The sequence below is a fragment of the Octopus bimaculoides genome, chromosome 29 (assembly GCF_046866305.1).
Source record: "Octopus bimaculoides isolate indiv1 chromosome 29, ASM4686630v1, whole genome shotgun sequence".
NCBI lineage: Eukaryota > Metazoa > Mollusca > Cephalopoda > Octopoda > Octopodidae > Octopus > Octopus bimaculoides.
In genome coordinates, this window is record NC_142956.1 from 10555658 (window position 1) to 10569590 (window position 13933).

At 38.2% G+C, this 13933-nt stretch overlaps 1 long non-coding RNA gene across 1 annotated transcript in view; it reads left to right on the plus strand.

Annotated features, from left to right (window-relative positions):
- The window catches only part of LOC149130346 (uncharacterized), a 323461-nt gene that overhangs the window by 246989 nt on the left and 62539 nt on the right, over nt 1-13933 (plus strand). The window lies entirely within an intron of this gene.

The following is a 13933-nucleotide window of genomic DNA, read 5'->3' on the forward strand; positions in this document are numbered from 1 at the left end:
TGCCCAGCCCTAGCTAGAGCATCATTGTAATAAGATGCATGAGATTCAAAAATTTTATTGCTATCAGATAATCTAGAGGTTCTTGTAGAAATATGTTTAACTAGTCACCGTACAATCGAGGTTGGATGCTACGTTAATGTACTTGTTATGATCATTTGGCTTATGAAATGGTTCAAATAATCCAGTATCAAAATAGAAGGTAGCGTCAAGAAAATTCATTCTACGATAATTTTTGCCTATAGTAATGTTTAGTCCTAAATTTTTGAAAAGTCTAATGAAATTTTTTTTATGCCTTTACTTTAAGGTATGGATGATTCAAGTTTACTATTAACCTCCTCATTCCTATAAACAGTAAGCAAATAACTCGCTTTGTGATCATGAGTGCACCAAACCTCACATTTTTGCGGATGCTTGTATGAGCGAGTGTGCTCGCGCCATATCTGTTAACGGTTATTTTCAATACTTTTCTCGCTGGATTGCGTGTTCGTTTCTCTTTTTGTCATCTGCGATTTTATTTCTGGTCTATATAAATGAAGATATTTCCTCCGTCTGGTTGTTTTCCTCTCTACAAAACAGGAAGTTACATTGCGGAGCAGTCATTTTAACGAACTGTATTTATTTATTTATCACCCGACGAGATACATCTGCACCACCGGATGCTCCTGAACCAGTTGTTGAATGTCCCACCCAAGAGGAATCGATGATAGATGTGCCGAAACAATTGTCGTGATTAATAATAAATTCTCGTATATTCCATCTTTTGTCTTTCATTTGCTATATACTAACGATCACTCTGAAAGTGACCGTGCTTTACCAGTAAGCTACCAGTTGTAAACCATTCGTTTTATTATCCATTATATATATATATATATATATATATATATATATATATATATATATATATATATATATATATATATATAAAGGGTTTAGTTCACAGGTGATCTGAACGATTAAATACGCTAGGTACGTGCTGTAACGGATTATTAGGGCTGCAAGGTTATAGCCGAAACGGTGGTTATGGAGTCGTTGCAGATTTCCGATGCAGCGGATATATAATAGTATATATTGTATACGACTTGAGATGTTTGCCTTGCCTTAATGTTTGTTGTCCTTTTTAACAATTATATATATATATATATATATATATATAAAGAATAATAATAAATGGAGCAAAACGCATATAATCAATAATTTCTTTTAATTCCTACATATGTTTCAAAAATTATATGCACTCTACTCCAAAGAAGTGAGAGATGCTGGAATATGCACATAAATTCATCGTCAGGAAACCATATTACAAATGCAAGACTTACGCTAAGTGCTACGATTGCGTACGAGTAATAATACTATATAGCTAAGTGAAACGACCGTTAGAAACAAGAACGCTAGTTTACAGGGAGCTGTTTAGGGAGAGAGGCTATGAACGTTATACTAAGAGTTTAAATTAAAAGAAGACATAATGAACCGCATACACACACACACACACACACACACACACACGCGCGCGAGGATAAGCATATTAAAAGATGTCCGTGGAAAAACTCATTTAAATAAAAGGAGTCTTTGGTAGTGAAAAGGTTGGGAACCACTGTTTTAATCATTAGACTGCAGCCATGCTGGGGCATCACCTTGGAGAAATTTTTGTCGAATTTATCGACGCAACTACTTAATTTTTTTCTAAAGCCTAGTACTTATTCTGTCGGGCCGCTAAGTTATGGGGATATAAACATACCAGCACCGGTTTTCAAGCGTTGGGGGAGGGGACAAACATTGACACAAAAATGAATACACACACACACACATATATATATTCGGCGGGCTTCTTTCAGTTTCCGTTAACAAATCCGTTCCCATGGATTTAGACAACATTTGCAGTGAAATTGAACTCAAACCCACGTGGTTAGGAAGCAAATTTATTACCACACAGCCAAGCATGCTAGTGTTTCTGCTTTCGTCGGTTCTGGATTTGTATTTTAAAGTGGTTTTGTATTATATATACAGGGTGCAATGGATATATTGTCGTCATTTTATATTTTTAATTTCGCGCATGCGCATTGGTTGTTTTTGATTTTGTCGACTACACAGTATGGTAGGGTCAGTTGGGCACTGTCTGTGAGAAAAACAGCACCATGATGCAATTCACTCTGACAGAAATTTGGAAAAGACATGCTGTACTGTTTGACATTCACGCCGGAAGCTCCAATGCGAACATTTCAGAGTGTTTGAGTGTCAATCTGAGGACAATGCAGAGGATTCAGATTCATAAAAATCAAACATCCAGTCAACATTATGGTGTTTGGAGTGATCCCTAGTAAAGGTGACGTTATGCCTCCATTCATTTTCCCACACAGCCTCACACTCAACATGGCGGCCGACATCAAGTGCCTGGAGGAGGTAGTACTGCTCTGAGTCAAGAGGATGGCTGCTGGAAGACCCTATGTCTGATAACAGGACTCTGCACCATGCCACACAAGCAGGAGAACCCAGTCATAATCGTCAGTCAATTTCTGCGACTACATCACCCCTAACATCTGGCCACCTAACTCAACAGACTGTAAGCCCCTTGATTATTATGTGTGGGGCGCAGTTGAGTGAGAGACCAACAAAACTCCTTGTAACACCAAAGATGAACTGAAGGCAAAGATTATGACAGCATTCACCAACTTAAACAAGGAGACCATCCAGAAGAGTTGCAGGAGATTCCGAAGTCGATGGGGGCTGTGGGTGAAACCAATGGCGATTTTATTGAATAAATTTACTCCTTATTATTTCAAGATATTTTTATGTAATTTTTATAAATATATCTGTTAAAATGAGATGTCAGTGTTATTTTCATTTTCTTTTTTTTTTTTTTCTTTTTGCGTAATTTAGACGACAGTTAATTCACCGCACCCCGTATGTATCATATACACACGTATTATATACGTATTCATAAGGCGGCGAGCTGGTACAAACGTTAGCTCGCCGGGCTAAATGCTTAGCAGTATTTCGTCTTCCGTTACGTTCTGAGTTCAAATTCCACCGAGGCCGACTTTGCCTTTCAGATTCGATAAATTAAGTACCAGTTGCGTACTGAGGTTGATCTAATCGACTGCCCCCCCCCTCCTCCTCCAAAATTTCCGTCCTTGTGCCTAGAATAGAGAAGATTATGTATGCAATTATTAAGTTCAAATTTCAGTTTCCGAAAAAAAAAATTTTTTTAATAGATGTCATCAATTTGTGAGAGTAAAAAAAAAAGAAAAGAAACAATCACTTAAAAGAAATTTATTTCATCTAAAATCTTATTAAGCGAATTTTGCCAATCCTAATTTTATATACACTTTCGGGGATCCATAAGTGAAGTGGCTTGACAACGTTTAATATTTCTGTTTGTAAATTACTCGCTGAGAGCTGACTGAACTTTACGATGCTGGTCACCAATATCTCAGCTATTTCATAAACAAAAGAAATATCCCTAACCTTGGGTACATTTTCGAATCCCATATGTCTAACATAGTATTAGTCTCTTTTGCCGAACCGTTATGTTGCGGGAACATAAACAAATAAAAGTCGGTTGCGAAGCGATGAATGAGGAACAAACACAATTAGGCAGACGCATACAGGAAAGTTGAAATGTAGCAGCACTTTTGAAAATTACGCAAATGAGAAATTGGTTAAGTGTATTAATTTTTGATTTAAATAAATTTTCATAGATATTCTCCGTGTGTTTTCAACGTCATAAATTTCTTCTATTACTTGTGTGGACTAGTAACGATATGGGTGTGTGTGTGTAGTGTACACACACACATACACGCACACGCACACGCACACGCACACGCACACTAGTTGAGTATCCCGTCGTTGCCGGGTAATTTTCGGAACAGAAAGCCTTGGCGGACTTTCAGAATAGCACATCCACATAAATTGGATTTTCTCCGTGTACATGGAGATTTTTCAATTGTTTTCACCACATCCTTACAAATGATGCGGGAAAGCTTTTGATGAAGAAAATTTATGAATCCCCCTTTCCCTCGTCTGGACTGATTTTTTTTTTTTACTCTACGCACTTAAAAACAATGAGAGACGCCTTTTCGGCCAAAAAAAGAAAATAATAATAATTAATAAACTTTTCACCCCACCCCTCGGTCCTGATTTTGTCCATTATTATTGCTTGTGTTTGCACTATGCACTTAAAAATGACAAGAAGGAACCTTGAAGGTTAAACATTTTTTGGGGGTGGAGGGGGTGGAATTGGCCATCAGTATTACAATTCCCAGTTCCATTGTTTTTTTCAAATAGAAAGTGTAGCATAATTTAAAAACATTAATGAAATCTTTTGTAATTTTTTTCATTTACTCCGCCCCTAGATAAATTTTAAAATTTTGGCTTTAAAAAACAATTTTTGGATCTATTTCAAAACGGGGGCACCAGTTTTCATTTATGTTTTATGTAGTGTTTTTGGTACCGAAAGACTTTCAAACTTCGTATACTTATCTATTTTGTGTTATAGAACAGAAAAAAATTTTTGTATTCGAATTTATTTCATGTAAAAAATTGTCTTATTTTGATAATTTCTACAAATCACTGATGTCTATTCAGTTGAAAACAGTTAGCGCTGTAACGGTGTATATCGTATTAATCCCCTAACCCTAACTAGACTGTTAACCCTAACCCTAACCCTAACCCTAAAACTAACCCTAACTCTAGAATCCGAACTCTAAAATTGTTACACACATAGATACGCACAGCGTAATTTATTATATAAACAATATATGCGTATAAATTACGATTAAACCGGATGAAATATGTCACAGGGAATAACATTTTTATGACCGCCCAGCAGTAACTCTATTCAGCTGAATAGACGTCAGTGATTGGTTGAAATTACAGAAATACGACAACTTTAACATGGAATAACTTGCGATGTACGTTTTTTTGTTAAGAAGACTAAGAGTAAAAGATGTTTTATATGACACATTCTACCAGTGTCCCAAGTTTCAAAGTGTTCCGTTAGTGTTTCGTTAAGAAAATACTGGTGCCCCCGTTTTGAAATAGATCCCAATTTTTTTTTAATCATAGTTTTAAATCATAGTCTTAATCATAGTTTTAAAATACAGACAGTCTGAATCTGCAAATTGTTTCTGTTTATAATTTCAAAATAGTTTTTTAGGTGAAAAGGTGTGGTATTTAAAAGACATTTAGCTGTTGTTTCTAGCATATCCTACGACCACCTGGTACCTTCCTCGTTTCTTTGTCATACTGACATGTACTGACGTTTTTTAAAATTTATCTCCCAATAAACACATTTTATGGAACGATGATGTGGTAGTCCATTGCTGAGATTTAAGCAACAATAAAAATATTTTGTAATTTAAATTTTTGCCTCCACCCTGTATCAAGTGAATCCGTGTGTGTGTGTAGGAAAAACATATTAATTAACAGAAAAGTATGCTATTAAAATAAATTATATTTTACACACCTTTTTTAAATCACACTGTCACCCAAATGAAATTCCTTACACACACGCATGCACACACTCAGCATGAGCAATGTACTTTTATACTGAGTGAGAGAAAGTGTGGTAAATATAGTGAGAGTGAGGTAAAGTTTATCATAAGAAAAGCAGAAAAAGAAAGTGATAAATAGAGAGATCTTTTCTATTGCTGTCACAAATTTTGAAATTTTAAAATTAAGTGAAAATTTTCCAATTTGGTATATTGATGTACTTTTACATACTGAATCTGAGTTTGTGATTCATTTATTTGAGAATATTTTTTTTTTAAATGTGACAGATGTTTAACGTTTGATGATCTTTATTCAATCAAAACACAGGATTTGTGCATAATAGTTAACATAAAAGGAAAATAAACATTAGAAGACAATGTTTTAAACAAAATGAACATCAGCAGAATCATGGCATGAATAGCCAGAGGGAAACCAATCACATTTCTTGAAGAGAACGACTTGCTGAGTGATACCCAGCATGGTTTTTGACCAGGTAGGAGCTGCCTGACACAGTTCCTACAGCACTGTGACTGGGTGATGAAGCAGTTACTCAACAACTCAAATGTGGACGTAATATACTTTGACTTTGGAAAAGCTTTTGATAAACTGGATCATGATATGATATGCCACAAACTGCATGATCTGGCATAACTGGAAAACTTGGAGAGTGGTTACATGACTTTCTGAAAGATAGAAGTCAGGCAGTGGTGGCCAGTGGTGCCACCTCAAAGAAAACAAATAATGAGTGGTGTTCCACAGGGCACTGTCTTAGGACCACTACTTTTCATAGTGGACCTCTCAGATATGCCCTCAGCTGCCCTGTAGCTACACAGACAACACAAAAGTCTCACAGAAAATACAAAACCCTAGCGATGTTGCATGCTTGCAGCAAGAGTTGGACGCACTTTACAGATGGGCTGAGGACAATAATATGTATTTTGATACTGGAAAATTCTAAGCCCTGCATTACGAGCACCAAAAAATTGAACGCAAAACATACAGGGTACACTGGCCCAGGAGGGATTACAATCCTAGAACCTAAATCAGTGCAGGACCTGGGTATCGACATGAGTGATGATACCTCTTTCCAAGTGCACATTAGCAAGATGGTGACAAAGTGCACACAGTTAGAACCAGAGAGAAGGAAACCCTGATGGTCCTCTGGATGACATTCGTCCTAAGCCACTTGGACTGCTGCTCCCAACTATAGTCACTTCACAGTGTAAAATTAACAGCAGACCTTGAAGCAATCCAACAAAGCTACACAAAGAAGATTGTCTCACTGCAACAGCTCAGCTGCTGGGAAAGGCTGAAACAGCTAAGACTTGACTCCCTGGAGCAAAGGCAGTAGAGATATGCAGTAATATACATCCGGAAGATCATGCAAGGGATTGTACCAAATTTTGGCATTGAAAGCTACACAAATGTCAGAAAGGGTCATCACCACACTGTGGCAAAGATCCTAACATTGCCATTGCACTCCAGAACCAGTTACTGCAACAGCCTAGGTTTCAAGAGCCCACAGTTTTTTTAATATTCTCTCAAAGAGCCTGGGGGACTGACACAAAGTGGATGTAGGGGTTTTCAAAACAAAACTGGATCTCTTCCTGTTGAGAGTCCCAGATGAACCTACCTTGTCACAATTTGGTATATTGATGTATACTTCGGCCGTGATTGATGAGCCAGGTTTAATGAAATCATAATGGATCACACCTGCACCAGACCACCGAAGACACACCATCAGCTTCTTTTGATGAATTTTGCTTTTTGGACTGTGTTTTGGTGGCTCGTCTTTGTCCAACCATTGTGCTGGACATTTACGGTTGTTGTATTGGATCCATTTCTCATCACATGCTACAAGTCGATTCAAAAATGATTCATTTTTGTGACAAGAAAGTAGCATAATGCAGGCTTCCAAACGTTGCTGTTTCTGATTTTTATTGAGTTCATGTGGAACCCACTTATCCAACTTTTTCACTTTACCGATTTGAACTGGGTGAGTCAATATTGTTTGCTTGCTAACACCAAACAACAATGATAATTCATAGGCACTTTGAGATGGATCTGACTCAACGGTAGCTTTCAATTTGTCATTATCCACCTTTGTTTCTGGTTGACCACGTTGCTCATTTGTGAGGTCAAAGTTACCAGAACAAAATTTTGCAAACTAATTTGATACTGTCTGCTGTGTAATAACATTACAATGAAATACTCCATTAATATTCCAAGCTGTCTGTGATACTGTATTTCCAAGAAAGAACTCATATTTCAAAACTGTACGAATTTCTGACTTATCCATCTCTAAACAAAAATAGCAGAAAACAATTTATAAATACTTTATAAAGTGCAAAATGAATTAGAATAAAGAAATAGATGTGTCAGCTTTCTAACAAAAAGTATTGTCAAAATATAATAATGGCGTAAAATGAGCAGCTGTCAAAGTTTACCATATACCTTACTCCAAATTTCATACTTGACAACTTAATATAAATATATATATATAATAGATCACAAGCCACTACACATTCTTTTTTTTCTCTCCTTGTTTCTTTCTGTGTTCCTTTCTGTGGAAGAGCGTAGGCTCGAAAAGTTAAAGACTTTTTCACTTCCCGAGCATTAAACTAATACATCTGTTTGTTGTCTACACCACCTGTCTTCGTCTTTTTTTTTTTTTTTTGTGAATTCTCCCTAAATATATATATACATACACATACACACATGCATAGATGCAGATGTGGCTATGTGGTATGAAGCTTGCTTCTCAACTACATGGTTCCAGGTTCAGTCCTACTGTGTGACACCTTGGGCAAGTGTCTTCAACTAGAGCCTGAGGCCAGTCAAAGCCTTGTGAGTGGATTTGGTTGACAGAAACTGAAAGAAGTCTGTCTTATAGATGTGTGTGTGTGTGTGTGTGTGTGTGTGTGTGTGTGTGTGTGTGTGTGTATGTGTGTGCGCATGTGTGTGTGCATGTGTGTGTGTGTGCATGTGCGTGTTTTCCAACACCTCTCAACAACTGGTATTGGTGTGTTTAGATCCTTATAACTTAGCAGTTCAGCAAAAGAGACTGATAGAATAAGTACCTGGCTTAAAAAAAGTAAAAGCAAATTAGTACTGGGTCAGTTCATTCGACAAAAAATTCTTCAAGGTGGTACCCCAGCATGGCCACAGTCTAATGACTGAAACAAGTAAAAGTAGATATATACATACACACATATATATATATATATCCTTGAATTACAGGTACAACTCATTTTTGCCTGCTGAGTGAACTGAGCAACACAAAAGGTAAAGTGTCTTGTCCAAGGACACAATATGCTACCAGGAATCAAACTCACAACCTTCCAATCATGAGCCAAATACCTTAACCACTTAGCCACATGCCTTCACACATCCATCTGCCAAATTCACTCAGAAGGCTTTGGTCAACTCAAGGCTTTGAGAGAAGATGCCAAAGGTGAAGGTGCTGTGTGGTGGGACTGAACCTGAAAGCACATGGTTAGCAAAGTGAGCTTCTTAACCACACATCTTTGCTCACGAACCTTTAATACACAATTCACAAAATTAAATACACTGGCATATACTGCCACAAGCACCACCATCACCACTCCCCACTGCCACGACTACTACAACACATGCCACCACTTCCAACACCACCATCAACATTATCACCACTACTATCATGGCTATTGCCACCACACGCACGCACACACTACCACCATCATGACAATGACAGCAACAACAGCAACCACTACTACAACTACAATAACATCAACCACAACAGGAACAACAACCATCACCACCATCACTATACACAACAGCAACAACACAACAACTACAGCAATAACAACAACAATTACTATAACAACCACCACCACTACCAACAATAACACAAACACCATCACATTTATCATCACCAGCCCTACCACCACAATCATACCCCTCTCCACAACAACACATACCATCAATAACACTAGCACTGTGTTTATACCATCACGCTATCACCACCACTACCACAGCGCGTACCACTCACAACAACACCATCACTACCAACACCACCTACCGTATAAACTGCCACCCCATCCCCATCAACAACATCTCCCCACCCACCATATAAACCGCCTTCTCCACTGCCACCACCCCATCTCCACCGACCATCACCCCCACCCATCCACCGTATAAACTGCAGCCTCCACTGCCACCCCATCCCCACCGACACCCCCCACACACACACACACACACATACACCAACATCACCACCCCCACCACTGCCAGCAGCCCCAAAATACATACCCGCCAGCAGCAATCAGCTGCACCCACTGCACCTACCCTGATGTTTTGCAGCAACAACACGATAACAAGGTTGCTGCCATCCATATGGTCAGGCAGCTTGCTAGAAATAGCAGCTAAATAGGTAATAGCGTGGTAGTGTTTTTGCTTTGCAACCACATGGCTCTAGGTTCCATACTACTGAGTGACGCCTTCAGCATGTCTCTCCTACTACAGACTCAGGTTTGCCAAAGTCCATTAAGAGATGGTAGACATAACTGTACAGAAGCCACTCTCTCTTTCTGCCTCCCTCTCCCCTCCCTCTCTCTCTCTGTTTTATCTATCTATATCTACATATGTGTATATGTATCTTTTGTCTATTTTTTTTACTTGTTTCAGTCATTACACTGCGGCCATGCTGGGGCACCGCCTTGAAGAATTTTTGGTCAAATGAATCAACCCTGGTGCTTATTCTATCAGTCTCTTTTGCTAAACTGTTAAGTTATGGGATGTAAACACACCAACACCAGTTATCAAACAGTGGTGGGGGAACAAACACAGACACAAAGACACACTCACTCACTCACATACACACACACACATGCACACACACACACACACACACACACACACACTCACTCACACACATGTATATATATATATACAACAGGCTTCTTTCAGTTTCTATCTACCAAATTCACTCACAAGGCTTTGGTCAGCCCAAGCTTATAGTAGAAGATACTTGCCCAAGGTGCCACACAGTGGGACTGAACCTGGAACCATGTGGAGTGTGTATGTTTGTGTGTGTGTGTGTGTGTGCTTGTCCCTTGCCACCACTTGACAACCATTTTTGGTTTGTTTATGTCTCTGACAGTTTGTGGTTCAGCAAAAGAGATTGACATAATAAGTTCCAGGCTGCCAATTCATTTGACTAAAAATTCTTCAGTATGGTGGTGCCCCAGCATGAACAAATTGTGTGTATATAGAGGAATTAACATTGATGATGAAAAAGCCCTGAGCCAGGGTCACGGCAAAGCCATGGAGAGCAGCATGGCAGATGTGAAGTACTGATCTTCATTTAAATCTTCTCACAGTCAGGGTCGAAGAGCCTCTTCAGCCAATGGTCAGTCTAGGATCAACCAATCCAGTTAGTGGATTACTGTCAGTTGATAGAACTGGTGATTCATCAACTCACTTTAGCTACTTGAAAATACTATGGAGTTCGGGAACCTCATAGTATCACCAATCAAAGTTGGACTGGTAGCAGTAGTTTTTGAAAAAGATCCTCACAATCCTTCAGAATTTTGACATCAAACCATCCAGAAGTTGGTTCAAGTTCAGCTTCAAAAAATGCCCAACGATAAAAATCAGCTAACATAGTAAGTAAGTAGTGTTTTGAGTCCTAGGATTTACAGGGATGGTTACCCAGTTTTCTTGGCAGATAGGTAAGGCTGTGTGGTAAGAAGCTTGCTTCCCAACCACATGATTCTGGGTTCAGTTCCATCATGTGGCACCTTGGGAAAATGTCTTCTACTATAGCCTTGGGCTGCCTAAAACCTTATGAGTATGGATTTGGTACAAGGAAACTGAAAGAAGCCTGTCATATATATGTGTGTGTTTGTGTTTGTTGGTCCATTATCACTGCTTGACAACCAGTGTTGGTATGTTTATGTCTCTGTAGCATAGTGGTTCAGCAAAGGAGACTGATAGAATAAGTCCCAGGCTTTAAAAAAATCAAACACTGGGGATGATTCATTCAATTAAAACTTTACAAGTCAGTGCCCCAGCATGGTCACAATCTAATGACTGAAACAAGTAAAAGATAAGAGATACCCCATAAATGGGAAAGCAATCTGTTGCAGGGTTACTCATTTACTGCTGAGTGGATTGAGCAACATAAAATGAAGTGTTTTGCTCAAAAACACAACGCATTGCTCAGTCCAGGAATTGAAACTACAATCTTACAATCGTTAATACAACAACCTCATCACTAGGCTACAGGTCATCAGTCCATCATGGGGTAACTCATTCACAGCTGAGTGGACTGGAGCATCATGAAATGAATACAACTGCAAACTCATAACCTCAGAACCGCATCTTTCATTTGGCCAAATGATATATTCCAATTCTACATCAATCATTGAATCTCTGATGAATAATTAAAAATGTCACAAAATGTGAAAAACTGAAGACAACTGCCAAGTCTCCATTGGTTACTAACAAAGGCATAAGTCACATCATAAATAGGAATAATGCAGGTAACACAAAGTATGGAGACCCTTGGTGTGGGACATGTGGAATAATTAAACAAGGAACAATAAAAAAATAAGAGAAGAAGGGATTGAAGGTGCCTGTAAACATAATTTGCAAAGCAAAAAATGTCATCTACATGCCCACAATGCAATGAGAATTACATCAGAGAAATAGGATCAAATTAATCGTGTGAGTGTGCAAACAGCAAATTAAGAATTTGTCTCTTTGAAATATTCCACGTAGTGAATGTCTAGACATTTATGCAAATGGAAAATTTCCATTTTTCAAAATAAAAGAAAAAAATGTTCCACATCGAAAGACAAAAGAAGACTTCTTTATAAGAAATCTAAATCTGAAACTAAACCAGAAATAGTGAACACAATGACTAAAAACAACTTCCTCATAACTTGTGTGTTTGGAAAGATCAACAATGAAAGCACTTACACCCTATAAAAAAACAAATGTTTCTTTCCAAAAGGTTTGTTTCATTCTGTCTTTCAAACAATTTTTTTTTTTAAAGTAAATAACTTTTAAGAAATATCAAATACTACATTATCAACCTTGGGAGAACCTCGGGAGAACCTTGGTGTTCTAACAAGACATCCATGTTAAGTTAGATATAAAGATTGCCTTTTGATACTAATACTGTTTTCACAACTAATAATCAAATTCTAATAAGCCTGCTGGCTGTTTGCAACATCTGCAAAGAAGCTGATATCATAGCAGCTAGATTTGTCTTCTATGCAGTGACTGGACACCTCCAACTGATGATGTCCAGTAGACTGAAATCTATGATATGAGAGTTCCAGCACCCGCAACAGACAATTCTTGTCTGCTATGATCTGTGTGTGCTTTATACACCAAGCACCGATATGAGAGGTTCTTTCAAGGCTAATTATGTAGTATTCAGTGTTCTAACAAGATTGCCACATATATATATATATGTATGTATGTATGGTGTTAGGAAGGGCATCCAGCTGTAGAAACTTTGCCAGATCAGATTGAGCCTGGTGCAACCTCTGGCTCACCAGTCCTCAGTCAAACCATCCAACCCATGCTGGCATGGAAAGCAGATGTTAAACGATGATGATGATGATGATAATATATATGTATGTATACATACAGGGTGTCCTGAAATTAAGACAACTGAAGTTTTGGGCTTTAATAACTATCAATAAATGTGTTAAGGTATGCAAATTATACATTATTATAAAAGCTTGCAGTGTCTTCTTTTTGTTTCAGACTAAATAAATTTAGATTTATAAATTAGATAATGGCTATAGACCAAAATACCATCATAATCCTCTACAAAGGAGGTGAACTGAACAACAGTCTGGAAAATTGTCAAGAAATTTCAACCACTGATCAACCTAGATTTGGCTGAAAAAGAAATTTGTGGACCCCTCAGCTTATGAAAAGTATCAGAGAAAAGAAACAGCAAAATCCTTGTTGTTCCATCAGAAAACTGGCTGCCACAGAAAAAATTAGCCAAATATTGATTTATCAAGTGTTGAAGAAGGATCTCAGGACCCCCTCCTACATGATGATCTGCCATTATGAGCTGACACAAGCTTATAAAGCTATGAAACTGGAGAGTATTCGTTCTATCCTGCATCAGATTGCTGAAGGCATGCTCCCCAACCTGGTGTTCACTGATGAAAAAAAATTTCACATTGAACAAATAGTAAACCACCACAATGACCAAGTTTGGGGTGTGTCTGGTTCTGTTGAGGGTAGACTTGTAAATCAACATCAAACTCCACAGTCAGTTATGGTTTGGTCTCCCCTCGTTTTTGTACCCTCAGGCGTTAAAATTAACACCCAGCAATACATTAGCAACATTCTGGAGGCTGAACTGCTTCCATGGGCAAAAGAGCACTTTCAAGGTGCACCTTGGAGCCTCCAACAGAATTCAGGACCATCCCAC